Here is a 17,560-nt window from a genome sequence, read left to right as displayed (position 1 = left end):
AATACTTTGATGATTTGTGGTATCCTTGATGAGGGTATTCCCTCCAACTGTACAGGTCAAATAAAAGTGGTGTAGCTAGATCAAAGGTTATGGTACACAGTAACTTTGGGGGTATACTTTGTTTTCCTGAGTACCTGGACTAATCAAAGTTCCACCCAAAATGCATTTATTGTGCCTGTTTTTCCAGAATCCCTCCAAAATTTATAATTTTCCTGTTTTGTCAATTGATAGATGTGAGATAGAACCTTAGAGTTCCTTTGGTTTGAATTTCTATAATTATTAGTAATTCAGAGAATTTTTTTTCATGTTTGTCATTGATAGCTTGGATTTGTTTCTTTGAAAACTGCCCATTATGTCAGTTCCTTGTATATTTTGGATAAAACCTTTATCAGAGAAACACACTCTGAATATTTTCCCCATTTGCCTATTTCCCTTCTAATTTTATTATATCAGATTTGTACAAAGTCTTGTACAAAATTTTATTATATTAGATTTATACAAAGCTTAAAAAATTTAGGTAACCAGATTTTTATATAATTTTTATAATCATAATTGTCCATTTTATCTTGTGTAATCTCAATCACCTGAGTTATCAAATGAGATGATATTTATAAAGTGCCTGGCGCAGTGCCAGACACATAATAAATGGTTATTTCCTCTCCCTTAACTCCCCCTGCTTGATGATGATAGTTAGGTGTCACCGTGGATAGAGTAAAGGGCTTGGAGTCAGGAAGAAGACCTGAGTTCAAATCCCACCTCAGACACTTACTTAGCTATGTGACCCTGGTTAACTAAACTTCTCAGCCTTAGTTTCCTCATATGTAAAATGGAGATAATAATAGTAACTGCCTTACAGGGTTATTGTGAAGATCAAATGAGATAATATATATAAAACAATTTTCAAACCTTAACGTGCTATACAAATGGTAGCCATTATCATTATTACTTCATTAGGAATGAACTCTTCCCTTATTTGTAAATCTGAAAAGCATTTTCTTCCTAGCTCACCTAATTTATGATATGATAGATAGATTTAGAGTTTATATTGGTATATGGTGTGAAGTGTTGATCTAAACCTCATTTCTGCTGTTTTTCTTTCTTTCTCCTAGTGATTGGGGTCTATTGTATACTATGTTCCTGTTTGTTTGCTTCATTTTGTTATGTATCTAATTTTTCAGCTGATTAATCTCTCAATTTTTTAACCCTTCCTATTAAATTTCATCCTGTTAAATTTGGTTAATTATTCTAGCATGTATTACTGTTCCACCAATTAGAAATTATTTCAAAATAAAAATTATTTTTGAGGGAAGGGGAGAGACACAAAGGATTATAACTGTTAGAGACTGATGAATTATTTTGAACTACTTAATTATTGGTATGTGTGTTCCATCCAGTTTATAACTACACTATACCTTAGTGAATAGTCTTTTTGAGTTCTGTAGCTGAAAAAATTCATCACTTTAGGTGGTCAAAATTCTTGTGATAAGTTTGTCTAAACTTATCTGGTCCTTGGGATGCTGGTCCATGGAAGAAGACACAGTACAAAACAACACTTCACTGCATTCAAAAACTTTCCTATCTTGGTTGACCCTGGTTAAATGTCTTTAAATAGTAAGTAGTGGGATTATGTATTATTTTAATCAAATTGCCTAAAACATAGCTAACAACTTACTGAAATGACAGTTTTGATTAAGGAGAGAAGGGGGAAGAAGATATAAATTTTAGGCTGAGGAGCACTTTGGGGAAAGCAAGTCTAGATTCAGCACAATATGGTGGAGGTATTGGGGAGTCCATTTTGGACAGTCATCTGTCAGTATCAGAATACTGTGTAACTTGAGTTGGAGAAGGTGGAAGATGGACCCGAAGGTAGAAAAGGAGGGTGGAAGGCACCACATTTTACCTGTTTTAAAATTTTACCTACTGGTCTAATAACTATAACCACTTAAAATTATCTTTATGCCTCCTCATTAGATAGTTTACTAAGGTTGAATACCATGTCAAAATAAACCCGAGAATTGTAGAAATTGAAACATTGCCCATATTAAATAAAATCTGTGTTATGATGAGTCCATGTAAATGGCCATCCAACTGTAGGTATTTAGCATAATCATATAATAATAAAGTATAAATGATTCATGTATTTTCAGAGTTAGAAAGGACCTCAGTATTTATCTAGTCCACCCCATTCAAAACTTCTGCATATTTAACAAGTGGTCATCCAGTATTTTCTTGAAGACCTCCAATGAAGGGGAGTCTTTTACCTCCTGAAGGACTTGGATAGTTTTAGTTGTTAAAAGGTTATCCTTATATCATTTCTCCTTTGTAACTTACATCCCATTACATTTTTTCTGCTCCCTGAGGTCAAGCCAAACAAATCTAATCTCTTTTCCTTGTGATTACCCTTCAAATTCTTAGATAGCTGTCATATCCATTTTTCTCTTCCATATTTTTTACCTCTCCACCCTGGGCCAAGTTCAATTCATTTGGCTTACTCTACTATAGCATTGTAATGGTAATGGGAATTTGAAAATCTTCCCTGCCCCTTATATTTGCAATCAAACAAATTCTTAGCACATAATTCCAAGTTCGTGATTGTTGTAAGTATCAAGACCCAGAACTTGTGAATCCCACAGTAGGATGGACTTGTTGACATAACAGGATGGGGCAGAACAGGGAGGAGCTAATACCATATATAAGGAAAAGCTCAAACTGAGAGAGGCCAGAACTGCTGGGAGCAAGCATCTGGAGGCTGGGCTGCCAATGCTGGAGAGAGAGAAGATAACTGAGAAGAACTGAGAAGAGAAATGAGAAGTGAGGACTGAACTGAGAGTTGAGAAGAACTGAGAAATGAGAAGAGAGGAGAACTGGGAGGAGGCATGGCTGTGGTGTGGGTACTTTGTCTGTCTGTTTTGATGTTACTTTATCAGATTCATCTACTGATAGAGGACAATGCTGCTGTTACAGAAGCCCTGAGACCTTGCTGCTGGTTCAGAAGCCCTGAAAGAGGATTTTCTTGTTGTATGTTTACAGAAATCCTGGAGGAGGGTCTTGCTGGCATTTTCAGAGGTCCTGGGACTATACCAATGATTTGTGCTGATTCCTCAGACCTTGTTGTTGGGTTTATGTTGATTTCACAGGCAGAAAGTAAATTAATGAGGATGCTGGCAATGTATATGAATGTTATTGTGACTTTGTTGAGCTTTGTCTTCCCAGGAACAGAAACTGTGAAGGACTTGAGGTGGACTAGACACTGTGAGCTTTGGTATAGAAGAGGAACTGGACAAGAAGCTGGACAACAAGGAACTGGCAGGAGCTGGGACTATGGAAGGGGAACCATGGAAGTGGAGAGCCAGCCTCCAGTCAAGATGAAAAGATCTCTCTTTGGGTATTTAATGCAAACTGAGAAGATCATGATTTACTAGGGTTGGAGAATTTTGACCTTTATATTTAGATGATTGAGTTAAGAACTTACTAATTAAGGATGATTGGAAACAATCAAGAAGAAAGACTTTTTGATTGAAGAGATTAAAACAATGTGACCTAGGGGTGAAGAACTTTTAACCTTTGTACTTTGTATTAATTGAGAAGGCTTGCCTCCTTAAGGATGATTGAATTAAGGACTTACTAAATGATTGTGTTACTAAATGAATGTTAACTTTTGCTTAAAACTATGTGACCACTTTGGTGAAAACTATGTGGCCATTTTAACAATAAGTTGTTAAGTTATAACATTGTGAATAATGTACTTGTATTTCTGTGAATGTTTTGCCTTAATTTGTTACTGAATAGAGAGTTCACTATACTGTGTAATCAGAATCTTGAAAGCTGTTCACAGTAGCAGTCCTTTGGAAAGCTGCTCGTACTTGACTTTACAAGCATGAACTTGAGATCTTTCACAATTCTCCTTATACTCCTCTGAACATTTTCTAATTTATCCATTTTTTCCTAAAATGTGGCACCCATGACTGAATATGGTACCCTAGATACTGTCTTACTAGGCAAAATATGGCGATATTATCACCCTTGTACCTTAAGTACTCGCTAAGCTAGGAAAACAACTGATGCAGTTGCCTAGGAAAATCAGACAGAAATTTGATATGACGTAAAGTTGCCTGAATGAAGCTGCATACCTTGTTATTAATCTGTGTAAAATGAAGACAACCTTAAAGAGAGATCCTTGTTTTCCTCCTGCTGTTGAGGCCTTTGAAGTTCCTTCTTGTTTTTCAAAAGTTCAGCTTGTGTATCAGACAAATTCATAGGTATCTATTTGTGTGTCGTGTGTGTGGTGGAGGCGTGGGGAGTTGGTATTTTAAACTTTTTGTGGGTGGGTGGGTATTTTAAACTTTTTGTTCCCTGTGTAGTTTGGTGATAAGACATTCCTGTGAACTTTAGTTAAACCTGAAGTATGTAGTCATAGGGGAAAGCTGCTGGCTCAAAAACATTGTATTTTGAATCTTTTAGAAAGAATTAGTAAAGTTTCCAATCCAAATAGAGGACAAGAAGGAGGAAAAAAGGTATTTGCTGCCAAGTCATGTGCGCTATTTAATCCTGGCTAGTCATTTGGATGGTGACATTGTCCATACTATGGGGATAACACCTTTATGCAATGCCAAGAATAGTGCTAGCTGATCATGCTCCATTCTTTGGTAATCCTCTACTCTGTCCTCAAAAAAAAAAGAATACTCAAATTGCAAGAAAAAACATGTTTTTGCCTAGTGCAGCTTCAAAAGTTGCCTAAGACATATATCTATTTGGAGCTCATCTTGGTACGTATAGTAGATACTGAATAAATGCTTGTTGAATTAAACTGAAAAAGAGCTTGGAACTAGAATTTGTGTATTGTTTTAGTGGTATTAAGCTCTTTTCAAATCCAAATTTAAAATACTTAAGATAAAAATGTGTAGAGTTAGCATAAAACTCATGTCTTCTGTTCCATTCTTAATCATGCTAGAATGTTTTGGACTAAGGCAACATCTCAAAGGAACACAGGACTTTGTGATTAGGAGGAAAGACCAAGTTCAGGGATCCTGAAGAACAGACCAACTCTAACCAGGCTCTTCTTATTACAGATAAAACTATCCAAGAAAAGACCAAGAAATCAATCAATCAGTCAGTCAATAAGCATTTATTAAATGCCTACCATGTTCTAGGCAAGAAGTGAAACAAAACCTCTGCAATACCAGCTCTGGATCCAAAACATCTAGAATTTTAGATGAATTTGGATAAATTTGTGACTAAGTGCTGATATAAAACCAGGAAACAGGATAATTCCTGCATTATTTCATGTTATTATTGATAGCTTAGGTTTCTTTCTTTGAAAACTGCCCATTTATATCCTTTGATCATTTATCAATTGAGTAATGACTTTTAGTTTCATATATTTAATAATCCCTGCATTATTTTATTTTAGCCAATAGGTAAAAAAATAAAAGCTGAGCAGAAGTCACCAAGTTCTACAATTTAATTCATTGAAACCTACATTTATTAAGTCTCTAATATATGCTAGGTACTTTGAATATAAAATTTCAGATTTTTTTAAAAAATGACACAGTCCTGCTTTCAATGGCTTTACCATGTAGAAGAAAACTAAGACTCTTAAGAAAATAACATTAGAATTATATTAAGTTTGTAGGAGAGGGGCGGCCAGGTGGCTCAGCGAGTAAGAGCTCCGGCTCCAGTGTCAGGATGACCTGGGGATCAAATCCGGGCTCAGATACTTAGCACCACACCCAGAAATAACTGGCCGTGTAACCTTGAGCAAGTTACTTAACCCCGATTGCTTTAAAAAAAAAAAAGTTTGTAGGAGAGATCCAAAAGTGGCATAAAGAGATTCTGGAAGCTTGGTATCTCCTCTAGCTGGGAGGATAGGTACATTCCAGGCATATACAATGATATATACAATTTTTTGTACATCAAAGAAGGTAAGACTAGATTGAGGAATTATAGTAATACAGTTTTGCTGGAATATAGAATGTGTAAGCAGTAGAGGGAAATAAGGAATTCATTCTTTTCTCTTTACTCCTATAATAAGGGTGGATTGGTCTTTGGATGGATGGGTGGGGAAAGTCTTTAAAGTGTGCACAGATATGCCCTGCCTGGTTCCATTTCAAGTAACCATGTAGAAACTTGCAGGGAGTCCCTATCTGGCCAGGTTTGACTCAAGAAGTTGTGTGATGATGAAGTCTCCTAATTGCCTGTGGAGTCAGAAGAATTGATGATTCAGATATTGCTGAATTGGAATTGAATGGGCATGAAAAACTCATCTCTTTGTCACTCTTCTTTGTAGCTTCAAGGGGGCAGGACTACTTAGAGTTGGTGCCAAAAATCAGGTAGTGGGAGACAGCAGTCTCCCTGGTCTTAATGGTTATGAGCATATCACCTCTGTCACTTTTGTTTTTTCCTGCCCTTAGGTGAATGGGTCTTCCAGGATGGAAGTGTCAAGGAAGTGAATTTGTGAATTTAGTAGATCCAAAGGTTGCATCACAAGTCCTACCTTCAGCATCACCAACAAGGGGGTGACGAGGCATTGTATCAGACCTGCACCTCTCAAAACTTTCTGAAATAAGAATAATGCACAAGAGAGAAAGTTCTCAGATATCTCCACAAGCTAAGACATGAAGAACCCTACGGAGGCAACAGCCTGGTGAATTAACAACAGAGGAGGCCATTCCCTAACACACTCAGCACTACCTCTCCCACCAGCCTCCACGGTCTGCCAGGGGCGCAGCATGGTGTCCTTGGACTTGGACTCTTGGATTCACTCACAGTGATTCCCTTGGTGCTGCTGCAGACTATGTCAGCATATCCACCTTCCACTCCCTTCACCATAACATTCTGTGACAAGCGACAGAACTCAGCTCTACTTCCTTTATGAAGAAGAGGTGAAATAAAGGAAAGCAGGACCTGGATTGGCAACATATGTGCTATACTACAGCAATACTTAGATAACTAAAGAACAGGGAAATGGGACAGTTCATCAGTGTGTGTGTGTGTGTGTGTGTGTGTGTGTGTGTGTGTGTGTGTGTGTGTGTGTGTGTGTCGGGGATGGAGGTGGGGGGCTCAACCAGGCCTGAAAGAAAGGGACTGGCATCTAGCTGGGATTAGTTCTGTCCTGGAAAAAGTCACCTGGGGCAGGGACTGAAGGTGAAGAATGAATTCCCAAGTGTGGAAAAAGGCTAAAACAGTTTTGAGGTCCAGCAGTATTCAGGAAATTTGACTGTGTGAATTGCAACAAAATGTGGCAAGTCCTCAAAGAGATGGGAATACCAGATCACCTTACTTATCTCCTGAGGAACCTGTATAGAGGCCAAGAAGCAACAGTTAGAACTGAACATAGAACAACTGATGAGTTTAAGATTGGAAAAGGAGTGCAACAAAACTGTATGTTGTCACCTTATTTAAGATATATGCACAGTATATGCAAAGTGCCAATCTGGATAAATCAAAAGTCAGAACTAAGATTACTGGGAGAATATCAACAATTTCTGTGTAGCAGCAAGCACCCCAAGCATCCCCAGGGTTTGCTGCCAACACAGGTTCTTGGATCTGCTTTGATAAAGGAAAGCAACGCAAAATGGGTTAACAAGCTTACTTTAATCAGTCAAACATATATCGTTTACCTAGTTCAGGGGGAAAAGGTCAGCACCCCGAACTTCAGAATACACAGACAGAATTATCAAGTCAGAGAAACAGATCAAGTAGACAGATTTCCAAACTGTCCAACCATTACATCCATACCAAATCAACATCTGGGTTTCAACATCTGGGTTTTTCAAAGCCAGGGGGCTCTGGACAACGGCTTCCCAGAATCCAGATCAAATCACAAAACACTTCTCAAAGTGAGCCCCAAAACAAAGCCTTACATCAGGGCTTATATAGCGTTCTCCTGGCTCAGAGAATGTAACAACCTTATTGACCCACTGGCCAATCAAAAAGTATCTACTGAATAACAAGCCTCCCACCCCAGGATCCAGGTGCACTTTAGCCTGGGGCAGGGAAGATCTTTAAAATTTACATTCCCATTACACTCTGAAATGCAGATGATCCCACTTGGATGGCAGAAAGTGAGGGGGATTTAAGAAGCCTCTTGATGAGGGTAAAAGAGAAGAGTATAAAAGCTAGTTTGAAGCTTAACATAAAAAATACTTAGGTATTTCATGCAAAGCTGTCTTTCTTCCTTTTATTTTTTTTAGCAATTGGGGTTAAGTAACTTGCTCAAGGTTACACGGCCAGTTATTTCTGGGTGTGGTGCTGAGTATCTGAGCCCGGGATTCGATCCAGGTCATCCCAACACTGGAGCCGGTGCTCTTACTCACTGTGCTACCTGGCTGCCCCTAATGTCTTTCTTCCTTTTGCCCCCAGACTTGATAATAATCTTATCTTATAAACTATCCCCTCCCCGACCTCGATCTAATCCCTGCTCATCTTTTCCCTGGTGTTATGATGAGGTCAAATTTTTATCCCTATGGCCTAAGTCCTAAGTCCTGCCTAAAAAAAGTGAGGGCATGGAGAGGACACTCTTTAATATCACCACCCCCAACCTTTGAAACAAATTCTGTTTGTTGTTTTTTATCATTTTTAAGGAATATAGATTATTATACTATTGATAACTCCTTGCATTTTCATAACTTTTAGCACAATACCTACTATTCACTGTGCTAAGTTCTGGGGATACAAAGATAGCAAAAATGATAGCCCCTCCCTGCAAAGAACTTAGACTTTGGTGGAGGAAGATCATGCAAAGGCTGCTGGGGAGGAGAAGAAACAAAGAAGTCTAGAGAGAGTGGAGCCAGTAGTGAAAGGAGCACGGCTGGGGCCCCTCATGAAATGGCAGTTTAGATTTGGAACTCATTAACAACAGTTTCAGCACTATCATAGCACTTTGCCATTTTACCCAGACCCTAACCTAGCAAGATATTTTGAAATATTAATCAGCCAGTCACTCAACAGGCATATATTTACTATATACCAGGTAGGTAGTTTACAGTATTAGGGTTACGAGGTCTCTGTGCTGAATGACCTGCTGTGTTTTGTTGACAATATAGGAATGTTAATTATTTCTGTGGACTTATTTCATATCTTGTGACTTTGCTAAATTTCTTATTCAGTTAGTTTTTAGATAACATTAGGGTTTTCTAAATAGACCATGTCATCTGAAAAAAAACTGATAGTTTTTCTTTCCTTCTCCCTATGTTTATTACATTGTTTATTACATATTACTGTAGTCAGCATGTCCATCATTATGTTAAATAATAGTTGTGATAAGGGATGACCTTACTTTACCCCCTTTTTTTTTTGCTTTTTTTTTGGAGGGGAAATTGGGGTTAAGTAACTTGCCCAACGTTACATGGCTAGTATTTTTTTGTGTGGGTATTATGTGTCTTAGGCCGGAACCGAACTCAGGTCCTTCTGACTCCGGGGCGGCGCTTTACTCACTGCGCCACCTAGCTGCCTCTACCCCTTTTCTTATTGGAACTTTCTCTATTAAATATAATGTTTGCTCTTGATATTAGCTAGATAATATGTACCATATTTTTTAAAAAGTTCATTTATTCCTATGGTTTTTATTGTTTTTAACAGAAAGGGCAAGTTGGATTTTGTTAAAAACCTTTTCAACATCTATTGATATAAATTTGTCTTTTTTCCACCATTTTTATTATTAATGTGGTCTATCACATTTATAGTTTAACTTATATTAAATCAATTCAGCATTCATGGTTAAATCCAACCATGTCATATGTGTTGCAAGCTATTTTATTTAAAATTTCTGTATCAATTTCTATTAGGCATATTTGTGTATAGTTTTCCCTCTCTGGTTTGTTTTTCTCTGATTTAGATATCAAAACCATTTTTGTATCATAGAAAGAATTTGGGAGGGTCTTTTCTTACTTCTGCAAACAGTTTATAAAATATTGGAATGAATAGTTCTTTAAATGTTCAATAATAAATACTTATTAAATCCATTTGGTCCTAAGCTTTGTTTGTTTTTTGAAGTTCATATATTGGTTGTTTGGTTTAGTTTCCTGAGGCTGGGTTACAGGTTATCAGTTTTGTTGCTTTATATTTGGATGAAATAATTTTTATTAGTTTCCTTTATTTCCTCTTCAATTGTTATGTCTTTTAAATTTTGGATAGGAATAATATGACTTTCTTCTCTTGTTAAAAGTCAGATTGGCAATTAATTTTTAAAGAAAATTTCCTAGTTTTGTTTATTAATTCAATAAGTGTTTGTGTTCAATTTTTTCATCTCTTTGGTTTTCAGAATTTCCACTTTGGCATTTAGTTGAGGGATTTTGACTTTTTGCTTTTCTAATTTTTTTAGTTAAATCTTCAATTTATTTATTTGTTACTTCATCTGGAGATATGAATTTTTCTCTAAGGACTGCTTTAGATGAGTGCCATAAATTCTCATTGTTATAATTTTTCTTTAATGAGATTTAAAAATATTTTCTATTATTTGTTTTTTGCCTTATCAATTCTTTGGAACTAAGTTATTTCCAATTAATTCTTAATTCTATCTTCAATGGTCCATTTTAGAAAATAATTTCGTGATTGTTGCATTATAATCAATGGTAAAGGACATATTTAGTATTTCTTTTTTGCATTTTGGGTGAAGTTTTTTGTCCCTGTACATGATCAATTTTTGTAAATATGCCATAAGCTAAGAAGTATGTAAATTCCTTTCTGTTATCATTCAAAAATTGCCAGAGATCTAAATTTTCTAATATTTTGATGTCCTATTCAGGTCTTTAACTTCTTTCTCATTTCTCTTTTTGTTTGATTTGTCTAGTTTTGAAAGAAGAACACTGAGGTCCCCCAATATTATGACTTTACTCTCTTTCTCCCTGAAAATTAACTTTCCTTTAGATAGTATGCTATTCAGCACATATATATTTATGTGTGTATATACATATACCTTATATATGTGTGTATATACATACAAATAAGTACTGGTATTGGTTCATAGTGGTTTCTCTGCTGATCCCTTTTTATTGTTAAAGTTATGATTATTATTTCTGTTTTTTTTAAATTCTTCTGAAGCACAATAGATTCTATATCAGCCTCTCATTTTAAGTCCATGTGAATCTTTATGTTTCAAGCATGTTCCTTGTAAACAACATGTTGGATTTTGCCTTCTAATCCCTTCTGCTAACTTCTTCAATTTTATGGGTGAGTCCATCCCATTCATGTTTATGGTTATGATTATTACTTGTTTCTTTCCCTTTATTTTATCCTCTTATACTTTTCCCCATTTTTGGCCCCACCCCCATGTACAAAGAAAAAGAATATAGTAAAAGAGTAATCTGCCTAATATTTTTCATTTATTAAATTAAGCCAACCATTTCTGCTCAACTACTCTTCCCTTTGTCTCTTTTCTAATCACAGGCTTTACCTTTTTTTCTTCTTTTTGGAGGGCAGTTGGGGTTAAGTGACTAGCCAAAAGTCATGTGGCTAACATCAACATTGTGTCAAGTGTCTAAGGCTGGATTTGAACTCAGGTCCTCCTGACTCCAGGGCTGGTGCTCTATTCACTGCACCACCTAGCCATCCCTCTTCCTTTCCTTTGAATACTACCTCCACAATCCTCCTTTTGATGTTGACGACTGGATTTCTTATGATTTTTTCCTGTGTCCAGTCCTCCCTCTTAAAGTCCCTTTCCCTATTTCTATTTATTTTCATGTTGAGTGAGTTCTATATTCTATATATGAATACTTCTCTTTGAATAAACCTCCATTATGTGAAATTGTTAGTTTTCTCCCCTTCTCTTTTTCTCCCCAGCTTAGTCCCCTATCTGTCCCATTTCTAGCTCCTTCTAAAACCAACAAAGTATTCCCAGTATCTCTAATTATCTTATTTAACTTTCTCAACCATCCTTGAAGATATTCCTCTCCAGTTTGCACTCTTGAGTCTCTGGACTTTCTTTTCCATGCCATAAAAACTCCTTCACCTTGAAAGTTCACATCATCCCTTGGCTACCTCTCACATTGTAAGTACCCTGAACCCTTCCCCATCTCTGGCTGATTACTCTCAAATTTTAATTACTCTCCATTTTAAGGAAGATGCTCAGGCCAATCATGAATTCATTTCTCTCCAGATTGCACTCTTGACTTTCTGGTCTTTTCCTATCATGCCCTTGCATCAAGTAGTTTCTTCTCCCTCTCTCTCTCCCTTTTTCAGATCCCTTTTAAGTGTGGTCTTCCCCCACTAGAAAGTGAACTCCTTGAGGACAGGAGCTTTGTACTGAGGACAAGAGCTTTGTATTCCCAGTGCATGGTACAGTGCTTAGAATGTAACAAATGCTTAATAAATGCTTCTTGACTTAGCATTAGGGTTCTGCAAAGATGTCTGTTTCTCCTTTCCACATCGGCCTGTGAACAATTCATCCTTGTATTGTACTTTCCAATTGATCAAATGTGAGTACTTCTCTCTGTTTCTTTTGATTCTTACATTTCCATTTCAAAGTGTCCAGTCAGTTTTGGCCTTTTATCAGAAATGCTTAGAAATCTTTCATTAAAGCTCCACATTTTTCCCATATAAGATTACACTCAATTTTGCCAAATAGATTATTCTTGATTGTACGGCTTTATCTTTTGCCTTTTGGGATGTCATATTTCAAGTTCTCCTCCCTTTTATCGTAGTAACTATCAATTCATATGTAATCGTGAGTGTGGTTCCTTTGTACTTAAAATCTATCTTTTTGGCTACTTGAATTATTTTTTTTTGCCAGGAAGTTCTGGATTTGGGCTATGACTTCTAGGTATTTTCCTTTTAGGGTTTCAGGAAATAATGGGTAGATTCTCTCTATTTTTCACTTGCATTCTGGTTCAAAGAGATGTGGGTTATTTTGACTTGGGATTTTTTGAAATATAATATCCAGGCCTTTTCTGGTAGCTCCAATAATTCTTAGATTATCTCTCCTTCACCTCACTCAGTTAGTTAGTCAGTAAGCATTTATTAAGTATCTACTATTATGCCAGCAACTGTGTTAAGCTCTAGAAATACAAAGAGAGATAATAGATAGTTCTTGCCCTCAAGGAGCTAATAGAAGGACACAAGCAAACAAATATGTACAAACTATACAAATGGGAAATAATGGACAGAGGGAAGGCACTAAAGTTAAGTGATTGGGAAAGCCTTTCTGTGGAAGTTAGGAGTTTAGTTGGAACTCGAAGGAAGCCTAGAAAGTTGGGAGGCAGAGAAACAAAGAGGAAGAAGAGCATTCCAGGCATGGCAGAAAGCCAAAGGAAATGCCCAGGGCTGAGAGGAGGGTCGTTCACAGAACAGCAAGAAGGCCAGAATTACTGGATCAAAGAGCATATGGGGGAACAGAATATGCAAGAACTTTATATTTGATCCTGGAGGTGATGGGGAGCCATCAGAATTCACTGAGTGTGGGAGTGAGATGGTCAGACTGAAGGAGGACAGAATAGAAAGGGAAGAGGTTTGTGGTAGTCAGACTCACCAGCAGGCTATTGTAACATTCCAAGCATAAGATGATGAGGGTCTGCAGCAGAGTGGTGGCAGTATCAGAAAAGAGAAGGGGTGTATTTGAGAGATAGGGCAAAGGTGAAATCAAAAGGTCTTAGCAACAGATTGGACATGTGGGGGGGGGGAAGAGGGGGTTGAGAGAGATGGTAAAGAGACAAGAATGACATCTAAATTGCAAGCTTGGGGAATCGAGAGGATGGTGGTGCCTGGACAATAATAGGGAAGTTAGGAGGGAGGGAAGGTTAGGGAGAAAGATGAGATTAGCTTTGGACATATTGAGTTTAAGACATTTTGATGAGGATACCTGAGCAGTCATGTCAAGATGTATGTAAGGCAGTTGGAGATGCAAGACAGGAGGTAAGCAGAGAAGTTAAGGCTGGGTAAGTAGATCTGAGAATCAGAATAGAGATGATAAATAAATCCATGGGAGCTGATTATGATGTTATTGGCCTACAGTTTTTTTCTCCACCATATCCTTCCCTACTTTATGTATTAGTTTATGCATATACAAGTCATATATACTACGTATATTATATAATAAATTCATTTTCTTCCTTCCTTCTTTCCTTCCTCCCTCCCTCTGTCTCTTCCTTCCTTCCTTTCTTTCTCTTCCTTCCTTCCTTCCTTCCTTCCTTCCTTCCTTCCTTCCTTCCTTCCTTTCACTTATTCAGCAGGAAATTTGTTATCTAATTTCTTCCAGCTTGCTTATATGGGTGGGTAGGGAGTAACATACATTGCTCCCATGATATCACTTCTGCTTTGCCTTCCTTTAGTCCTTACTCAAAAGCTCTCCACCATTTTTCTCAATGTCAGATTCATGAATTTCCAAAGAAGATGATATTTTTTAAATCTACAATACTACAGTGCTATCCCATAAGGCAATTGGGGACATAGTAGATAGGGTATTGACCCTGGAGTCAGGAAGACCTGACTTCAGACACTTACCAGTTGTGTGACTTAACAAGTCATTTAGCTTCTGTTTGTCTCAGTTTCCTCTTCTGTAAAATGAGGGTAATAATAGCAGCTATCTCCCAGGGTTACTGTGGGGATCAAATGAAATAACATGTAAAGTGATTTGCAAACCTTAAAGCAATATGTAAATATTAGCTATTATCCATCTTTTATACAATCTGTTCTGATCCAGTTGTGATTTGCATTCTGTCAAGTCTCCATGGTCTCCATGGTACCTGTAAGGTCACATTTATTTTTTACAAAGATTTCTAGCTCACTTGGTTTATTACCCATTGATACAGACCTGCCAGACCTTGCCCCTTCCTGAATTGAAAGGAGCAAGCAAGTGACAGAAAGAGTCGTGATGTCTAATAGATCTATAAGTACAGGGATTGGCCCCTACCCCCTTCACTTTGAAGGAACTCTACATACTCCCTGTATGCTTCCTTAGCTTCCTTATTTGTAAGTAGCTTGTTTGGGAGTTGCCTAGGGCATACTGGTACATTTGAAAAAGTTTCCAGTTGCCCCTGTTCTCCAGGGTATTAAATAGTAATATGCAATCTTTGATGCTGACTGGGCCTAGCCTGTGTCCTGGACAGATCTAGGATTGCCTGTGTTTATCAGATGTGGGGTTTTTTGCCTCTTGGGGATCAGGATAGATGTCTGAGATTAGGATGCCCAGCAAGCCTGACTAGCACAAGTATTACTTGTATCTTTTGTGTGTGCACCATTGATGGTTTGTATACTAATCAATATTCCCTGTAGAGTTAGCTTTGAAGCGTCTGTGATTGTATCTCTGTCCCTTGAGATCTATAACTGGATTTGTTTACCCATGCTCTGCACACTGTTGTCTAACTATCCAGGGTTATGTGTCTAGGTTCTGCTTCTTTTCCTGGTCATTGTCTCCTATGAATTGAGACCCTCTTTTGTTATTATGATTAATTATTATTATTAACCTGCTGCTCTGTAGGTTATCTGAGGTTTTTCTTCTCCTTTCTTATTCAATTTTAAGTCTTTATAGTTAGATCAGCCAGTCTCCAGGCAAATATATCCTCCCCAGGTCATACTAGATGTACTCCATTCCTGGCTTGGAGCCCATCCTTAATTCTTTTATTTTAAGATATTGTCCAGAAAGCCAAATCCCATTCTGCAGCACCAATCTTCTTATCCTTTTTTTCCCTTCACTTCTAACTTCCCTACCATCATTTGGCAACGGTGATGAAAACACCACCTGCTTCCTAAGTCCTTCTGCTTTCTGTCCAGGTCTTCCTAATCCCTAAAGGTTCTTTCCAAATGGCTCCTGGCAGCGCCGTGTGTTCCCACATGAACCACCAAAAATGCTTCTATGATTCTAGTCCTTGGAGGAGGTCCCTCTACTATCTCTCTGACCACTATATCTCTTAAGGAGGAAGGCTCTCAGTCGGTAGTCTTCTCTAGGAGAATGGAGGCAGCTGGAGCTGGCTAGCATCAGGGTATTGCTTTCAAGAAAGAGCTGCACTCATCAGCTGACTGCAGGCTACCACTAGCAAACACATGCTTGAATTGATTGCTCTGAGCCTTCCCTGCTGGTGTTGTAGAGAATGTACCCTAGGGAAAGGATTAGCCTCTTTCCTATCACACAGAAGATGATCATTCCTGTCTCTGTGCTTTTGCTTACATTGTTCACACAGATGGAACTGACCTCAGCTGTCTTTGTTTATTTCATATGTGGCTCATTTTTTTAAGGCACTTCTATCTTTGTGTTTTCAATTAATTTTTTTAATCAGCAAAAATCTTCCTTCTCTCCATCCCATCTCCTTTCCTATCTGTAAATGAAAATGAAAACAAGAAACAAAACCTCTGTTACAAATATATATAGTCAAGCCAATAAATCCCTGCATTAGCTGTGTTAAATGTATATGGGAATATGCATAATATAATATGTATAATATCCCCAATACAGGGATTTATATGTGTACACACACACAAGTATCTATGTTTCTATCTGTACTCTAAGTACTTCGCCTCTTTACCAGGAGGTGGGTATCATCAGGAGCCCTCTGGAATTGTGGTTGGTCATTTCTTTGATCAGAGATCTTTAATCTTTGAAAATTATTCATCTTTGCAATACTTCTGTCATTGTATAAATTATTCTGCTAGTTCTGCTCACTTCATTCTCCATCAGTTCATATAAGCCTTCCCCTTAATTTCTTATAGCGCAGTAGTATAAAACATCACATTTATAAACTATAACTTGTTCTACCATTCCCCAATTGATGGGAACTTCCCCTCAGTTTCCAATTCTTTGCCACCAAAAAGGAGCTGCTATAAATATTTTTGTTCATGCCTATAGTTTATTTTGCTTAATCACTCCCTTAATATACCCTCCCTCATTTCCCTCTTTCTCCGAACCTTTGTAACTCCTGTTTTTCTGTGTATTTTTCCACCTTTGTTTGTGTTTATATTTTTCCTTCCTTGACTGGTTCAGATGAGAACGATTTCATGGCCAATAGGAAGATTCTGATGCTTCCCCAAATTCTCCCCTCACACTGGTGGATGCCTGAAATTTTCACATCAGAGCTTTAAAACATACTTGAAGGTCCTGAAGGTAAATTGTATTCACTTCATAATTTTTGTGTGCCTGGCTAAGTCAAAGATGCTAAACCAAATATCCCTAATACATCCACCAGTTCCTGGAGCACTAAATGTCAGAAGAGGCTATTGACGCTTAAGACATATGCTTTGTTATATTGTTATCTATCTGTTTCCTGTGTGTATCCTGTCTTGCTAACCAGACTATAAGTTCCTTGTAGACAAGAACTATTTCATACTTCTTTTCATTCTCCCACAATAGTTCTGGTGCTTTAGTAGAAACTCAGTTAAATATTTAATGAATTTGGCTAATATTGAAATGTTTTGCCTGACAACATCAATATCAAATCCCTTGCTTTTTCAAGGAGGGGGAATGGAAAAAAAAAACATTTGGAAAGCAAAATTAAAAAAAATCAATGTTGAAAATTGTTTTTACATGTAACTGAGGAAAAAGGAATGCCCTCCACATGTCCTAATACCAGGAACCAACGGACACAAGGAAATACATATGCTTGGGTTAAACACTGGAGTTTAGGAGCAAAACTGGTTC

General features: G+C 37.5%; 1 protein-coding gene across 1 annotated transcript in view; it reads right to left on the bottom strand.

The window, feature by feature from the left end:
- Positions 1-11,274, bottom strand: part of PRPF18 (pre-mRNA processing factor 18) — a 533,171-nt gene extending 521,897 nt beyond the window's left edge. The window contains exon 1 of the mRNA XM_069106429.1: positions 11,265-11,274. The gene's annotated coding sequence lies outside the window, so the exon portion shown is untranslated. The remainder of the gene's footprint in view (positions 1-11,264) is intronic.
- Positions 11,275-17,560: the final 6,286 nt, after the last annotated feature.

This window comes from Petaurus breviceps, unplaced genomic scaffold (assembly GCF_028583685.1).
Source record: "Petaurus breviceps papuanus isolate PSGF00001 unplaced genomic scaffold, PetGlider_PUasm1.0 79, whole genome shotgun sequence".
Classification (NCBI taxonomy): domain Eukaryota; kingdom Metazoa; phylum Chordata; class Mammalia; order Diprotodontia; family Petauridae; genus Petaurus; species Petaurus breviceps.
The sequence above is the reverse complement of the archived record's forward strand: the minus strand, read 5'-3'. Positions and strand labels throughout refer to the sequence as shown.